Source organism: Canis lupus, chromosome 23, assembly GCF_011100685.1.
Source record: "Canis lupus familiaris isolate Mischka breed German Shepherd chromosome 23, alternate assembly UU_Cfam_GSD_1.0, whole genome shotgun sequence".
Taxonomy (NCBI): domain Eukaryota; kingdom Metazoa; phylum Chordata; class Mammalia; order Carnivora; family Canidae; genus Canis; species Canis lupus.
The window spans coordinates 5,585,460-5,604,141 of NC_049244.1; the positions used below are offsets into that span (position 1 = coordinate 5,585,460).

The 18,682-nt window shown below is 35.5% G+C and overlaps 1 long non-coding RNA gene and 1 other non-coding gene across 4 annotated transcripts; both read right to left on the reverse strand.

Moving 5' to 3' along the window:
- Positions 1-268: 268 nt before the first annotated feature.
- Positions 269-10,268, reverse strand: LOC106557616. Of its 3 annotated transcripts, none has more exons than XR_005376829.1 (5): positions 10,086-10,268; positions 6,996-7,153; positions 2,115-2,239; positions 642-922; positions 269-283 (listed from the first exon to the last, which is right to left on the reverse strand). It is a non-coding gene; the product is annotated as an uncharacterized LOC106557616 (long non-coding RNA). The 3 variants fall into 3 exon arrangements; XR_005376830.1 differs by having other exon boundaries at positions 6,996-7,062; positions 10,086-10,267; XR_005376831.1 differs by lacking the exon at positions 10,086-10,268 and adding an exon at positions 8,573-8,691.
- A 6,861-nt stretch (positions 10,269-17,129) lies between these two features.
- On the reverse strand, positions 17,130-17,231 carry LOC119865504. Its single transcript, XR_005377328.1, has one exon. It is a non-coding gene; the product is annotated as a U6 spliceosomal RNA (small nuclear RNA).
- Positions 17,232-18,682: the final 1,451 nt, after the last annotated feature.

The following is an 18,682-nucleotide window of genomic DNA, read 5'->3' on the forward strand; positions in this document are numbered from 1 at the left end:
AAATATTAAGGATTGAGTTTCTGTTATATGAAAAATTGATGTTCACAGGATGGGATAAAGCTATAGTGTATGTATTGGAGAGTCCCAAAGTTCAATGGGGAAACAGACAAGGAAATAACTGAAGCTAATATCATTTGGACTAGTTTGGTCATGGGCAGCCCAGACTATATTAAAAAACAGTAGTGATGTCCTGGACTTTAATGAAAGGGAAAGCTTCCATGAAAAGTGACAGCATCAGGGGAAGTGATGGTGGGGAGGAGAGGTCCAGCAGGGTTTCTTCTTTCTGCAATAAAATTACAAAATTTTCTATTTGGAGTTTAAGGGAAAATCAAACTGCCCTTGAGGGAGCAAACACAGCAAACCGTTACCCTCCCTGCACTTTTTAGACTTTAAACTCCAAAGACAAGATTATCATCACACATTGTATATTGGAAATATTTACAAATAACAGTATGAGAACTTTGTTCCTGCTTTTTGACTCTAGACGTACCTTTGGTTTTTTGGTTTCTTTTTTAAATGGCTGCTAAATCCTGTCTTACGTTACTTTTTAAAATTTCACAATTAAATGGTTAATCATGTACCTTAATTACAAAGGGAAATTGAAGGATACCATTATTAAATAGAAATGGCACATTAGTTACCTCTAATGAAAAAACTCAACAGACTGGATCATAGGACTTCAATGAGTTTAGAAAACAATAGGTAGATGGGGCCAGTATTTTGAATCACTGTACATAATAAATTCTTCCATGGGTCTGCTCAGAAAATATTTTTCTGCTGGTTGCTCCTGAAGAGTTCTGAGTTTGTCCTCCCTTTGACTTTGAATCTCTGTGTGTAGTAGTTTTCAGAAATTAGCTTTTATGTGATCAAACTGCTCGTTTTTGATTCTGGATTCAAAGCTTTTGTAATTATGTTCAGAGCACTGTAAAAAAAAGTATAAATGCATCTTTAATGTATGGAGATGGGGAGATCAGCAGTCAAGTGAAACTCTGCAGCATAGGAGAGAGTGCACAGGAGGTCAGTGGAACTGTTGAAAAGAATAGAAATTAGATCCTGTCAAAAAGAGGTGAAAGAATCAGATTCATCCTAGAAAAGAGCTGCCAAAGAGGAATTTAATAATGTATTCTTTTATTTGTGGAGGCAGAATATTAGACATTTATAAAAATGTAGATAATATGAAACCTGGCAATACTCACTACCTACTTACCCACCTACCAATTCAGGAAGAATCCAATTATTAGGTATTTTAAAAGTTCTATTGCATAGACAGCATTTGCTGAACATTAATGGAAATGTACAGCAGTTCACAGAGTGTTTACAAATATCCAAGACTGAGAAGGAAAAAGCACATACAAGGTAATATATGTTACATTATGAGAGATTTTTTTAGACCTCCAAAAATAAAAAGAATTGTAGAATTAAAAACTCTTCTAATTATTCTCTTATGGTATAAAAATCAAAGTGTGTCCTGGAGACGAAATTTTGAAAAAAAACACAAACAAACAGTACCTCACATTCAATGTACTTTTTAGATTTCTGAACGATGTACCTTTTTGCAATAAGCCCCTTGGCATATGCTCATTACCAAGGAAAATAAAACAGTGATATGACTAATTAGATTTCAGTATATCAGTTCAGGAAAAGCCTGACAACCCACCCCTTGTTATCATAAACTAATGATGCCTCCCCACATTACATGAAACAATCAGTGGTGGTTCATTACAGCCATGTCGTCTTGCTCCATGAATGTCAAGAGATTAAAAGTGAAAGCTTTAGCTTCACGTTTTTTGTAGATGGGTTTTTAAAAGTTTAATGTAGTTGGATTATTTTAGGTGACAGTGACAGTTTCTTCATGATACCAAAATGTCTAGTAGAAAAGTGAAAAAACTGGTCAAAAACTTCTATTTATTCCTATTTGTATTCATATCAAATACTTTGTTTTATTGATTTCTTTCTTTTACTGTAATAGTTCACTGACAGGGTAAGCCAATGTTTGGAGTTTTAGAGACAAAAAGGCAATCTTTGTGTTTCTCAAACAGTTTATGGTGAATGAGCTTTGTGCACACACAGTGCTCTAATTGCTTAGCATATGAACTTCACAAGCACAGAGGTACCTTTCTTTTAAGATGCTCACAGCTTTCAGAAAGTCTGTTGTTTCATTTAGTTCAGTTCAGCATCTCCATGGTTTTGTAGTTAAGGCAATCTCTCAGTGTGCAATACTGTATAGAAATGATGTTCCCTGAAAAAAAAAAAAAAACACTATGGGAAAAGCTGTTTAAATTACAGTGTGGAATATTTGTGACACACTCAACTCTGCATGAAAATTCTGAATCATTCATTGGAATAGATTTCTATAATAATGACAGGAGTCTATAGTAGCCTTCTCACCAATTTAAGCCTTTTACTGAATAGAAATCCCTTCCCTATTCTAGTTCCCTAATTATTCCCTCCAGAATTCAGTAGGAAATTAGAGATCACAATTAGGTTGGTTGAGTTTGAGGGTTTCTTTAGGAGTTTTTCCTCAGCTAGAAAAAGAGAGTTGGACTAAACAATTTCTAAGATCATTTGGAGCTTCTAATCTGATGTCTCAATGACCTAATTCTGTGACTAATTAATACCAAAAAAAATCCCATTTCCTAAATGCTTTACTTCCTTCATTATTATTTCAATATTCAACTATCCCAAAAAATACTATAGATTAAACAAGATGGAACACACAAAATCCATGGATAAAGTAGCAATAACAAAAGTAAAAAGCAGTAACATTTTTTGACATCTGCTAAATGCAATACATTCTCTAAATATGTTACTATGATTATTTTACTTAACCTTCATAGTAAACTTTCCTGCTGCCATACTAATAGTTCCCATTTACAGATGAGATTGAATCTCAAAGAGTTTGTGTAAACTACTCTATAGTTTACCCCTAGAAGTGGAACCATTTGGATGCAAATCCGGGTCAGGCTAATTTCAGTTTCATTTCTTTTTCATGTTATTTTGCTGGTATTACCATAGAAACAATCAATTTTAAGTTGAATGAAGAAAAAGAGATGGAAGCAAAAGGCATTTTCAAAAAAAAAAAAAGGCATTTTCAAAGAATGGAAAAACTAAGGAGAATCTGACTACAGGCACCCACTAGTAAAGCCCCGGGTAAGACAAAGTGAATATAAAATCTACTTAACTGAGAATATATTCTCAGAAAATAAAAAAAATGCTGATAAAAATACTGAGCTGAAAAAAATTGAACTGAACACCTGATTTGTATTCAAACAATTAGATTGCAAGAGCAGGTTTTGTTTAATTTGAATTTTTCATATTCACATTTTTGTTTATTTTAAGAACTATCTTAATGTTTTAAGAACCTGCATGCCACACGAAGCAGGGGATAAGAAGTAGTGTCATGGTTTTTATTGGATTCTGGAGAAATATGGACTGTTAATGAGACCAAACCCAGACTGCAGTAAAGAGGGTTGTTGAACTACAGGAATTTAAACTGTGATGAAGTGAAAACAATTTTGTTAAAAAAAAAAATCAATTATTTTTAGAAATCTAGGCTTTTAAAAAATTTTCAGTTCAAAGATATTAATGCTGTCTCATGTTTAAGACACTTAAAGCATATTTTAGTGTTCTTTTAAAGAAATGAAGAAGAAATAAATTTCCTCTGAATAAGATTTTAGCAATTGTGTCAGTAATAGTCTAACTTCTCAGAGAAAAAACTAAAGGAACATTTATTTCAGGGATGATGGGGAATCTAGAAAACCAAATCAATTTTCCACTGAGATGTTATTCAGTTGCTAGAGAAGACATGATAATGGTCATAATAGAGTGTGATCAAAGGGTTAAAATAAATGAGAAGAAAAAGAAAAAAAGACCCAGAGGAAAAGAATGCCACAAGAAAATAGGTCCACTAATGAATGAGGAAGGGCATGAAATTAATGATGGCTCTAAAACGGCTGAGTTATTGAACTCATTTTTTAAATCTGCCTTTAACAAGAGAAATGAAGCAAAGAAATATAGACAATTAGAGAGTAATGAAGACATTGCAAAAATTGCTCTGGCCAACATGAAGATAAGGGAATTCCTTACTTGGCAAACATTGAAAGGCCCACATCACCCTGAGTTATTCACAGGATAGGTCAGCATGTTTACTAATCCACGCATGTTCATTCTTAGAAAATGAAAGAATGTTAGAATATTGGAGAATATGTAGAAAAGAATTTCTTGAAAGGCAATGGAAACTTTTGCCCAGGAAGGTAACCATCAGTAAAGGTGTGGCATATGATACCCATGAAAAATATTAAGAATGGGAAACTGGTCTACTACCTTCAAAATGAATAAAATGGGACATACGAATTCATACCCCAGAAGAAACTGAAGGGAAAGTTTTTAAAAAAGCAAAAGTCAAACATTGGGACATTAGGGTCACTTTTGATTTGCTAAGTCACCCAGTTGTGCATGAAAAATTAATCTGAGTGATTCAAAGAAAAGTGATTTAATCATGGCTTTGGAAATAGGTCAAAGATCATCATGAGTGATGAGAATATATGGCAAATTATATAAATAACTAATGCATCTCAGTATGGGCTGGTATTGGTTCTGTTTTGTTCTAAAGCCTTGTTATTTATGATTAGCAATTGTTTAAAAGATTTTAAAATGGTATTATTCTCTTTGGCAGGGAATACTTGCAAAAAAGAACCAAAAAGATCAAAGCAGAGATTTACAAATCTCTAAATGAAGGTTATGCTAAAATGGAGGGGAGTGGTGAGAGTTCTACAGATCTCAGGGTCTGAGGTAGAGAATTATGCAACATCTTGCAGTTCAAATGGTGCAGAAGGTTAACATTTGTGGGAGCAGCAATGATGAAAGAGATCCCTGCATGTTCCCTTTCATCTTAGCTGTGCTAAAATTCTCTCAAAACCGGAAAGACTAGTTAATGTCATTTCTAATTTCATCAATAAAAAGCATGGGAAACATTGCATCTTGAGAACTGTAGATTCATAGAAATGCTGCTTAAAAGAAAAAGAAATGGACACAAAAGAACCTGATGATGAGCAAGAATGCATTAACAAATCAGAAAACTTTGAGAACCTTAGTTCTGGGCTCCAGGTTTTTTTGAGGAAATTTAGCAGACGTACCCAATTCAGAAAGTGAAAAGACTAGGAAAAGTAGAACCAGAAGAGAAAAGTTCTGGTCGAGTTGGTGAAAATAAATAGATTAACAGGAAAATATAAAGTCACAGAATTCGAAATGAAGCAAAAGTGTAGAGTAAGCAGTGATGATTTGGCATTGCAAAGAAATAAGTCATAAGGCATCTAATGAACACTTGCTGTTGCCTGGGATAACTAGGATGTGACAGCGGTAACTTCATCCACAGAGTGAGCTGGTGGGCCTTCTGATGCCTCTTGTATTTCACTCATGAGATGGAAGGGGAGGTATTCTAACTACCCAGTTCAAGGCATTTAAGTTCTTCTATTGATGAAAAGGCATCACTTCTCAAAGAAGATACATTATGTATTTTCCTTCTTTTCTTATATAAGCAAATACTCTCTCAGTGTTAAGGAGAGCTATACCCTAACAAACACTTGCAATGTCTGACACACTATTTTTTAAAAAAAAAAAATTTTAAGACTTATTTATTTTATTTATTTATGATAGACATAGAGAGAGAGAGAGAGAGGCAGAGACACAGGAGGAGGGAGAAGCAGGCTCCATGCTGGGAGCCCGATGCGGGACTCGATTCTGGGACTCCAGGATCGCGCCCTGGGCCAAAGGCAGGCGCTAAACCACTGAGCCACCCAGGGATCCCCTGACTCACTGACTATTATCACTACCATTCACATCACCCTTCCAGGGCAGACATTGTTATTTATGCATCACAATAAGGAGAGGGATAGCATCTTCAAGTAGCATTTCCAGTGTTGCATAGTGAGGAGGTGAGGAGGCTGGATAGCAAACTCCGGTAACAGGCTCTAGAACCTCTTCTCTTGTTCCACGCACTGAGACCAACTTAAAGTGCAGGATATTCTGTTCCTCTCACTCTCTGTAAAATCTCTGGTTTCACACTTTCTGTCAATGCTCTTTAATATATATATAATATTAATTAATTTATTTATTAATTTATTTGAGAGAGAGAGAAGCAGCTGAGCAGGGACCCCGCTGTGGGGCTGGATCCCAGGACTCGGGTATCATGACCGGAACCTAAGGCACACACTTAATGACTGACATTGTTCTTAATCCAAAGGAACTGAATTGTGTCCTTGGCAGAGTCAGTGATCTCAAGTGGAACAGCCCAAAAGGATTGCTAGTGATGAAGACATTTCCCTCCCCTGAAAGGTCTATGTCACATTGGCCCAGTGGTCACAGTTCTGACTACCGCCTTTGATGACTTGCCCTTGATACAAAGCATCCGCAGTAGTTCTGTAAACACAACCAGTGCCTGTAACTCCCATGGCAGTTGAGTTGTAGTTTCTGTGCTCAATAGCTATGTTTTGCCTGAACAAAATTCAGCAAGAGATACGGGAGTTTTTGTCTTATATCCCTCGCACAACCATCTATATGCATACCATATACATACAACATCTATATACATACAGGCACTCATCTTGGTGGCCTGTGATTTCAAATTCTTAATTCAAGGTTTTGGGGGTTTGTGCCAGATATCTAATTATTCAGAATAGCTGTTGATAGAGATGTAGGTGTCATTGGGTTCCTTTGAAATTCAGTATCTTCCTGAGCATAGCTTTATGTGAAAATATAATGTCAATTACCCAAGTAGTTCATTCATTCATTCATTTATTTTATTCATTCATTCATTCATAGAATCATTATACTTATATGTGCTAAGCTCTGACAGTATTTCAGGCATGGCATCCATCTTGGAACACAAGGACAAAAGCAAAAGATTCCATATATCCTCATCTTTTACTGGTGAATCTATTAAATTATGAAGCATTTGCTATTATTTGTTAAAACACTAAAATTTACAGATGACTTACCTATTATATAAAATAGATTCAAGGTTTTCCTTTTAATGTTTCACTCCCATGATTCTAATATGCTTTCCTAAATATGGAAGCAAATGAATTACTAACATAGAAGAATAAATAGCTTATAATTTTGAATGTCCCCTTGGGAGTATATTGCTTAAGTGAACCTGTGGTTAAAACAGAAAAAAAAAATAAAGTTGAAAAAGACTGGTTATTCACATACAAAGTGTGTATGAATGACATGCAACCACAAATGTTATGCTATACAAAGCACTGTGAGAACACAGAGTATACTGGGCAGTTTCCTATCAAAGTTGAAATTAGAAGTGGTCCACAATAGAGGAATCAGGATGATGAACCCTACCAGTGCAAGAGCCTAGTGCAGAGAGCTGGATTGGTGTCATGGATTTAAGCAGTGGTTTTGTCTAAATGGAGCACAAAGTTTATGAGCAAAGTGCTAGAATGAGCTAAGTTGGGAGAGGTGTCTGAGGGCGTTTTAAAATCATGCTAAGCATGTTTTGGACTGCATAATATAGTTATTGGCAAGCCTGCATACAACTACAGAAAATTTCAAAATACCACTCTTTTCATAGGCTTCTTTTCAAACTGCAATTATGAGCTAGGTCATCCAGGGCAAAGCAGCTTCTAGGTTCACGGAGAGTCAGTTCTGAGTTTGAGCCAGGCAAATTTCAGCCCCTAAACCCTCTCGGCAACAAAGGACAGTTGAGTCTAATCCACCATGATGCCCAGCCCTGTGTACCTTATTCACTGTCCCAAAAATCTCAAGCCATCAGTCTTCCACCATAACTCGACTGAAACCATTCTAGATGCTCTGCCTCACCCAGAGTTTTTGATGCCTTCTCCAACTCTCAAATATTTTTCTGTGCCTTTGAGGTTTCTACTTCTTAACTAGAAAATCCTCATAGGTTCTTAACCCCTTCTCTGAGTGTATTTGTGTTAATTGAAATAAAGCTTTTACCAAGTACACTTTCTCAAGCTGCACATCTCCTCATCTTAGAGAAGCCTGGATAATTTGTCATGGGTCAGATTTGCAAGCTACATTAGGGAGAATTCTGGACTTTTAAACAGTCTACATTTAGCCCAGGTCAGAGGATCAAGAAGGCCAATGGGAATATTTCTTATTTAGGAAAACTTATGTAGACAGAGAGGGTTTAGAAATTAAGAAATCAGATATTCTATAAAAGCAATAAAAACAGATTTGAATCCTAATCGTTAGTTATTAATGCTCTTCTATTCTAGGATCTCATGATTCCTGTATGAAGTTCAAACTTAAAAAGGCTTGTTTTGGGAGACAAAGAGAAAGTATGAACTATTAATATTAATACACTGTAAAATCTGTTGTAGTTGAAGTATAAATAAATGTTATGTGAATATCCACAGAAAAAAAGTTTTGTAAAACACTAGCTTTCTCCTGAAGAAGTCCAGTTTGAACACTGAATCCTCATAGTATTGAGTTTCGCTCTATAGCCCCAGTAAATTCCCACCAATTCTCCAATGTGTCAAACTCTGTGTTATTACTTCTCTTCTGTCTGAAACATCCTTTTCCATCCAATACCTTTACTCACTTGACTAAGTCCTTCTCGCTTTGTAGATTGCAGCTAAGATGTTACTTTTTTTCTGAAAGCCTGACCTTATTCATCAAGTGAAGTTTAGGTGCCTCTAATATAAGTTCACATACAACTTATATTTTCCTTTATTTTAATACATGCCATGATATGCTGCCACTGTTTGTTCCATATTCCTTGATTTCCAACACCTGGAACAAGGCTTGCCATCATCAGTGTTCAATAAATATATCACTTGAACAAATAAAAGATGGAATGGATGAATGATAAAATTAGTAAATTGATGGATGTATATAGTTCTTTTTTTGCTAGTTTCTGAATGTTATACCAGAGAAAGTTACCATGTATAAAAAGAATGAAGTCAAATGAACTCAGAATTTAATCGAGAAATATACAAAAGTCATATTGAATTTATTTATTCTTATTCAATAATCAAATATTTATTAAATGCCTAGTTGTTACAACAAAAGTAACCCTTTTTAAAAACTGATTAAAACGTTTATTGGATTCTTACTGTGCATGTCATAAAGTATTCTTGCTACTTTGCTCCAATAATTTGTAGTTTTTCATGTGTTTTAGAAGTGAATCATGAGCTAAACCATTAAAAAACAACCTATCAGTTTTGCATATAGCACATATGTCAAAAGCTTGTTAATATTTTTTCTCTTTTCTTTCAAAGGACTTTTAAAGCATACATTAAAGAATACGTATGCATATTCAAAATAAGTGATTGCAAATCAATAGGGAAATTAGCTCTGTTCTGTCTGTATAGAGATCTCATTCGTAGTTTGGTGATCAGCATTCAGAACAGCTATAGCCCTAAGATTGAAGGAGAGCTCTGTCGATATACAGTCCACCATACACTAAGAATTACTTCAAGAGTTGAAATCTTGTTTCACTTAAGAAATTTTTAAAAAATCAAGGTGAAACTAGGCACATGCAAAGAGCAATACTTACTTCAAATTAGACCTGAACTTCTGGATATCTAGTCAAATAGAGTAAATTGTCTTGAAGGTGGAAGAATGTTTGTAGATGGAAAAAAGATCTCTGAATATACCAGCCTTCATTCCTTATAAATCCCATGCCTTGTGGGCACCAGTGCCATCATTCTCCCCATGTTTGGAGTTGGCTCACTATCTGTCCTTAAATGACCTACTGATAATGTTACTATACTTACCAAGGTGTGGAAGCAAGCACTTTTTACCCAAAGAAACATGTAAATATCTCCAGGAATTTATGTAGTGTTTTTATCAGTATAGGGGCAGAAAGAACAAAAGTAAAAGAAAGGATGCATATAAAGTTATTAATATGGATATTGAGATAGATTATATAGATAGATCTCATACATAGAGAGATTATATATTCTAAACTAGATTTGGATTGTCACTGTTTATAAATTAGATGAGATTCTCCATTCCAACTACAGCCAACTTCTAGCTTTTGTTTGTAGGCTATATTCCAGTAAGACCCCTCTTACCTTAGGCTGGGTTGCAGATATTAAACCTTGACTTACCTGGCTTGTTTCATGAGAAACAGTTTATGTTACCACCACTAGCGGCCAAGCTTATTTTTAGTAGCTTTTCTGAGTTTCTAGAGTAATATGTAGCAAAACAAATCTCATGAGAATGAAAAAATATTCAGTGATCTCTGACAGTGCAATGTAATCAGGTTCCAGAATGTTTATAGCCTTTGTCAAAAGAATGGAACTAAGAGGAAACTAAGGTACTTGGTACAATATTTCACAATCCCTCCCATCACCATAACAACAGATAACCCAAGTATCTGGGACATTAGTAGCATATAGAGACACTCAGCTTTCCTTTGTGAACTTTACCTTCAATTTGTAGATGTTTGCCTTTGGAGGTTTCATGTGCTTTTTCTTAAGAAGTTTTGGCAGCTTAGGTCAGTATGCACAACTTAGGATCTGGAAAAATATTCCCAAGGGGACTAGATGTAACCAACATTTTTGACATTATGCATATTACTGTTCTTGCTTCTATACAGACTCAATAGGCCAAAAAATTAAATAAATTAATCTTTTATACTATCTTAATAAACTGAAAGGTAGTAGAGAGTGAGTTGTGTTACTGTCTAGGGTAAAAGCCATCCAGACAAGAGAAATCAAGGATGCATGAATCTTAAAACAAAAGAACCCAAGGAATGTTTGACAAGCAACACAGAGATGCATCTAGCAGGAGAGGAGAGAGAAGGAAGAATGGAAGTGGAGGCTAGACCACACAGGGACACATACATCTTTGTGAGGCTTTTGGCAGCTCCTCTGTGTAACATGAGAAACCATTGAAATATTTTTTTAAATTGAGGTGAAACTCACATAACTTAAAATTAACCATTTTATTTTTTTAAAAATTTTTTATTGAAGTGTAATGAACATACAATACAGTCTTATGTTAGTTTCAGGAGTACAGTACAATGGCTCAACATTTCTATGTATTACTCAGTGCTCATTACAATAAGCATACTCTTAATCCCTTTTTTCTATTTTAAAGTAAACAATTCATTTAGTACATTATAGTGTTGTGCAACCACCACCTTGATCCAGTTCAAAACATTTTCATCAGTCTAAACTAAGACTCAGAATACATTAAGGAATGACCCCCCATGTCTTCCTACCCTCAACCCTTGGTAACCATCAATCTGCTTTTTGTCCAGTGGATTAACCTACTCTGGATATTTCCTATACATGAAGTCCTTCTGTGACCTTTTGTGACTGAGTATACTGTTTTTTAGGTTCATCCATGTTGTAGCATGTATTAGCACTTCATTTCTTTTTATGGCTGAAAAATATTGCAATAATATATGAATACATGAAGATTAATTTATCCATTCATGTACTGATGGACATTTGAGTTGTTTCTACCTTTTGGCTATTGTGAATAACGTTTCCATGCACATTCATTTGCAATTTTGTTCGACACCCGTTTTCAACTATTTTGGATATATACCTAGGAGCAGAATTGCCTAGTTACATATAATTGTGTATTTAACTTTGTAAGGAACAAAAACTTGTTTTCAGTGAAGGAATTTTGGTAAGAGAAAGGGCCTGATACAATTTATGATTTAAAAGATTTTCTTAGTACTATGAAGAGAATAGCTTTCAGAGGATCAAGGCAGAAGCAATGAAATAATTCAGGTTTTAACTGCAATCATCTGCCTTGAAGCAGCATATAAGCAATGGAGAACAGAGAAAAGTGCTCCAATTTAGGGTAGTAAGGAAAAGATGACAAAATTTGCTGATGGCTTGGACATAATGGAAATAAAGGTGGCAAGGATGATTGTAAAATATCTGACTTGAGGAATTGGAAGATAGAAATGACCAGTGTTTTCTAAAAGGGAAACTGAGGAGTATTGGGTTTAGGGAATATAACCAAAGGTTCAACCTTGTATATCTTAAATTGGCAATATCTCTTTAACATCTGTATCAGATGCTATAACTATGTAACAAACTGCTACAAAATTTTGTGGTTTATTTGGTTTATGAATCTTTGTATTAGCAACTGGGTCTGAGCTCAGTTGACTGGTTCCGCAGACCTCATAGGGGGTTACTTGTAACCACAATAAGCTAGTGGATTAATTGCAGGATAGTTGACCTATGGTGTCTCAGATGGGTTAGATCATTCACCTCCACACGATCTTGTCCTCTGATACACTATCCTAGGTTTTTGTTTTTTGGCTTTTGTTTTTGTTGTTGTTGTTGTTGTTGTTTTACTTTGAGTGAGAGAGAGAGAGAAAGAGAGGGAGGGAGATAGTATGAGCAAGGGGGAGGGGGGAGGGGGAGAGGGAGAAGCAGACTCCCTGCTGAGCAGTCCCTCCCCTCCCCTGCTGATGCAGGGCTAGATCCCATGATACCGGGATCATGACCTGAGCCACAGGTAGATATTTAACTAACTGAGCCACCCAGGAGCCCCCATCCTAGACTCTTTTATGTGGAAATTTCAGGGCAAGATAAGAAAGTATGAAAATTGCAAGTTACTTTGAGTTTTGGCTTACAACTTACACAATATCACTTTCACTACATGAAAGAGATCAATGAAATAAGTTATAGATTCAACCAAGATTCGATGGGGCAAAGAAGATTCAACCTCTTGATAGGACTATCAATATCACATTGAAAAGATATATATATATATATATATATATATATATATATATATATATATGAAAGAAAAGATATATATAAAGCCAGAGTAGAATCAGTGGCTTTTTAAAAATAGTTTAATCTATCACAGCATCAAAGTTGTGATATTGTACACATAATCAGTTACATGTTCCTGAAGTTCAGGAGGGAAGATTTGGCTGACAAGTGCATGGAGACTGATGAAGAGAATCTTTCCAAATGCTGAGCCCTGATGTTATCTGGAAATTTGAAAAACAATGAAATAAGGAGGAAACGGATGTATCAGGGAGGTAAGAGGAGACCAAGTAAAAGTTGTGTCCAGGAAGTTAAATTTGGCATTGAAATGTGCCAAAAATGACTGTGCATTTGTTGTTTATGCAGTAACTAGTGGCTTTTCTAACAGTTAAATATCTTTGAAGTTACCTGACCAACATAGTGACTGTTTTCTCTGTAGCCCTAGGCTAAGAGAGGGGCAGTAGTTTATGTGAATACCAAAATTCTTTCTGTACTAAGCTCATTAAAAGATCTAAACTTCCATTAATATCCAGGGAAAGTAGGCCAGAAATTGTCTGCAATGCTAATGGGAGCTATGAATTTGAATTTTCATTGAAGTAATAAGGCCATGTGTTTTAAACAGTGGTAAAACTCAGTGGTGAGGGCAATTGAAAGACATTCACTTTATAACCATGTTGAAAAGCATAATATTTATTAAACATCTTCCTATCCATAAAATTTTTCTAGGTCCTCACAATTACAGAAGATTGAACAAACCACTTGATCTTGTTTTCCAATGAGTTGCCATTTAAATAGGACCTCATAGATGAGATAATGAATTGTACAAACTGCTAAGGAGAAAAGAAGACTGATCATATTGACACAGAGACATACCTATGCAAATCATGGAAAGATATACTTAGTAACAGAGTATAGGAGAGAATGCATACATTAAAAAAAAAAAAAAAAAAAAAAAGAGTAAGCATTAGGGGGCCGGAGCAAAATCCCAAACAATTAGTAGTGTCTATAAACAAATCTCTTAGTCTAATAAAAACATCAGCTCTCATTTATGGTTTTCACAATATTTGAAGCACCATTCTAAGTACACCCATATCTATTTACTTAGTCATCGCAGCAACTAATAAGGTACAAAACATTCTCTTGTGCTTACTTGTTTGCAGTGCACTTGGCCCGCACCCACCTCCCACAAATGCACATTCTGTGACTCTCTGCTTTCCTGCCTCTCAGAGTTCTTCTAAAGCCTTAAAGCCACACAGGTTGGGAGCAGTCCTTAACCAATGAGGGACAGGAGTCAGTGGATAAATACCTCAGCTTTCTTCCCTTTGGAGAGATCATCTTGAGATGAATTCTGTGGAGTTCCTTGCACAATCCCCAGAGCAACTGAGCTTTAGTTGTCCACCAGAGAAGCTAGTTTAGAGATGCATCTTTCATTACCTTTTCTTCCTTTATTATTTCATTGTCCTGTTTTCCTCACTCTGCTTTCTGTGATTACCTTTCAAATGAATTATATCCAAATCCATGTCTCAGGTACTGTTTGTAGAGAGCCCAAACTAATCCAAACAAATTGTTCTTCATTTTAACAGATAGAAAAAGGAGGTTATAAACATTTAAGAATTTGATCAAAATCTTCTACAGACATTATTAGAATTTAGATTGGCCCCTAATCTATCATTAAACAATACTTAATCTCTCAGAATCAAGATTTTCATTATTTAATTTTTACACATAAATAAAAGATTTATAAACTCCACTGTAGGATTCTATGATTCCAAATTATAATTTCTTATGCATAAAATAAAGAAAATGTACTTTCTTGATAAGAAATTAAGACAGAACACTAAATATTCTGTGACAGAAAAGCTGTATTTCTCTACTATTCTCAAAATAAATTATTAAAGGAATATTCTCATATTTTAATCTCTGAATGCTTTATTGCCATAGGTAATACATTGAAAGATCCTATTTTTAGGATTCTTAAAAGGTTTTCTTTGTAATCTCTAACTGGTGGTTAAGATCCTTCCTCCTGGATTTACAGGGACTTAGATGACAATTATAGCCTCCACTTATATGCAATTTTATTGTTTAAAGTACTTGCACATATGTTATTCCCCTTAACTGTTACAACAACATTATGAGGTAGACGAAATAATTTTACAGATGAGGAAACTTAATTGCAGCGATTGAATCTTGCCCACACTAATGTACTTGGCATATAGCAGAGCTAGGTAATGAATCTATATCTTCTTGTGACCCAAAGCAGGGATTTGTCTCCCGTAGCTTAGCCATTTATGAAGTCTTTGACTACAGCCAATGCTGAGGAAGACAGTAAGAAATTAATTCTCGGGGTGGGTCATGTGGAAAGGAGATGGTTTGTGAGTTTATAAATAGCGGCTTCCTGTGAATTGCTATCTTTTATTCTCTACATTTCCAAAGTCCATGTGGATGCATAGAGAAATTGGGTTCTAATAGAAGTTACAGAAAAGAAATATAGTGTTTCACTACCAAGAACTTAAGTTTTAGATCCAGACAGGAATAGGTCATTATTCAACTCCACTGGAAATTCTTACCACTTACAGTTCTTCAGTCTCTTCACCTTCAGTTTGTTAACCTTTATAATTTATTTTAAAGATGTTCTTTATTTGTTCATGAGAAACACAGAGAGAGAAGCAGAGACAGAGACAGAGGGAGAAGCAGGCTCCCTGCAGGGAGTCTGATGTGGGACTCGATCCCAGAACCCTGGGATCACCACCTAAGCCAAAGGCATATGCTCAACCACGAGCCACCCAGAAGTCCCAGTTTGTTCATCTTTAAAATGATACTGATAGGGGCAGCATGGGTGGCTCAGTGGTTTAGCGCCTCCTTCAGCCCAGGGCTTGATCCTGGAGACCCGGGATCAAGTCCCACGTCAGGCTACCCGCATGGAGCCTGTTTCTCCCTCTGCCCGTGTCTCTGCCTCTCTCTCTCTCTCTCTCTTTGTGTGTGTGTCTCACATAAATAAATAAATAAAATCTTTAAAATAAAAAAATAAAAGTAAAATGATACTGATAATGATGTTTCAAATAAATATGAACATGAACTTAATTTCAAACATAGAGCGGAGTCAAGTCATAAATAGCCATGATCAACCTTTTGCTAATTTCTATATTCTGTTTTTCAACACATTGAAAAGGAGAAAACAAAAGAATCTATGTAAAATTACTTCACACTGGCCCTTTCTTAAAAGAGAAATCATTTTTAAGTTAGTTTTTTCAATCTGAGCAGTTTTATAGGGCAAGATTTTATATGTTCTTCATCCTTTCACCCCCAACTGAAGAGTGAGAAATTCTATCTGCATGATATTTTCATGTAATATTAACAAGTCAACAATACTTACTCTGATCTACAATACCCCAAGCTCTGTTCTAATCTGTTGACACCATGTCTTCTTTTTTTCCTACAAGTTATTGATATCCTTTAAAACATTTATTTTGGTAAAATATACATAAGATAATATTTATCATCTCAACTCTTTTTTTAGAAGATTTTTATTTATTTATTCATGGGAGACACACACAGAGAGAGGCAGAGACACAGACAGAGAGAGAAGCAGGCTCCATGCAGGGAGCCCCACGTGGGACTCGATCCTGGGTCTCCAGGATCAGGCCCTGGGCTGAAGGCAGCGCTAAATCACTGAATCACTGGGGCTGCCGTATCATCTCAACTCTGTAAATTTATTCACATGGTTGTGTAACCATCACTACAATCCATCCTTATAAACCCCTTTGTTCTGTAAAATCAATATTTTATATATATTAAACAATAACTCCTCTTCTCCCCTCTCACCAGCCCGTGGCAACCACCATTCTACTTGTTGTCTCTGAATTGGACTACTCAAAATACCTCATATAAGTGGAATCATGCAACATGTATCTTTTTGTGGCTGACTTATTTCACTTAGCATTATGTCCTCTAGGTTCATCTCACATTGAAACGTGTATCAAAGTTGCCTTCCTCTCTTTGAGGGCTAAATAATATTATACTGTATGTATAAACAACATTTTATGTATCCAATCATCCATTGATGATGCTTGGATTGCTTCAACTTCAACTCTATTGTCAACAGTGCTGCTTTGAACATGGGTGTATAAATATCTCCTAGATTGTGCTTTCAGTTCTTTTAGATTTAGTAGACTTGCTGGATCATTTAGTAGTCCTATTTCAATTTTTTGAGAAAATTCCATGCTATTTGCCAGAAAAGAAGTTGCACCCTTTTTCATTCCCATCAACAGTAACCAAGAGTCATGAGGTGACTGCTTATTATAGTTTTGATTTGCAATTACCTAATGATTGAGTATCTTTTCACATGCTTGTCAGACATCTGTATATCATTTTGGGGGGAGATCTCTAAACATCTTCTTTGCCCATTTTTAAAACTATGAATATTTCATGTGTTTGAATATTGTCCTTGCACCAGAGCCTGTTAATCTTCTCTGTATCTTTATAATTTTAGTATATATGCTGCTAAAGCAAACATCTAAGTTGTCGATGCTTAGTTTGAATTTTTAGTGTTTCATTAACACATTTTCCTCTTCCCAACAAACCACCATCCCCCACTGTGCACCTACAGTTAACATTTTTTCCCATAAAAAACATAAAAGGAGATTTGTATATATTCTTGAACTTATTTCTTGTTCATGTTCAAGTTATTGTATCTTTCCCTTGCTTGATTATTTATAGTCTTTGAGTTTTGTTTTGTACTTTTTCACATCACTAGGTTTAGGGAAGTGGAAAACTTTAAGGTCTGACTTAATGATGCCACCTTAAACAGCCTGATCAAGGTAGAGATGAGTAAGGAGCAATATTTCAACCTTGCATCTAAAGAGGACATTAATCTTGTTCTTGTTAAAAAATTTTTAATCAGAAGTTCCTAATTTTCTCACCATTGATGTAAAAATCATTTATGCTTGCAGTGCAACCAACATAAATCATTAACACACAAAAGAATAGTAAGCAATCTTTAATCAATATCACTTCCTTCTATGAGACTCAGTGGAAATGAAAAAAAAATACAATTTGTCATCGATCAAGAGTCTTGCAAATATTTATCCAGGGTCCCATATCTTCCCAGTTACCTACTTTGCTGTAGCCATGCTGGCCTTTTTTATGTTTTTAGGACAAATCAAGGTCATTTTCTTCACATGAACTATGCACATTTTTTTTTTATTATTTCATCTTTCATAGAGGTTTTAGCTCAATGTCATCTCCTTAGAGAGGCCTCCTGACATCTAACTCAATGGTGCTATCTCCTGGCCTGTCATTTTCTATTGCTGCATCCACTTTGTTTTCTTCGCAGCACAATGACCTTCTGAAATTATCTTATTAATTATTTACTGGTACACTTTTATTTTCAGCCACCCTCCCTCATTATGATATATGTTCCATGATTGCAGAGGACTTTGTCCTTGTTCACTTCAGTGCCTGAACCAGTGCCTGATTAATAGTATATGTTTAGGGATCCCTGGGTGGCTCAGCAGTTTGGCGCCTGCCTTTGGCCCAGGGCGCGATCCTGGAGTCCCGGGATCGAGTCCCGCGTCGGGCTCCCGGCATGGAGCCTGCTTCTCCCTCCTCCTGTGTCTCTGCCTCTCTCTCTCTTTCTGTCTATCATAAATAAATAAAAAAATAATAATAAATAAATAAATAAATAAAACTTTAAAAAATAGTATATGTTTAATAAATATGTGATGAATTAATACTTGGCAACAATGTCAATTAGAGATAAAAAAACATTTTCTGTAAAAGGACAGATATTTTAGGTTTTGCAGACTATATGGTCTCTGTTACAACTGCTCAACCTTGCTAGGGTAAATCAAAAGCAGCCATTATAAAAAAAGAATAAGCTTGACTGTATTGTGTAAAATTTTATTTACAGAAACAAGGAATAGACTAGATTTGGCCTATGGATCATAGTGTACAGACTGTCA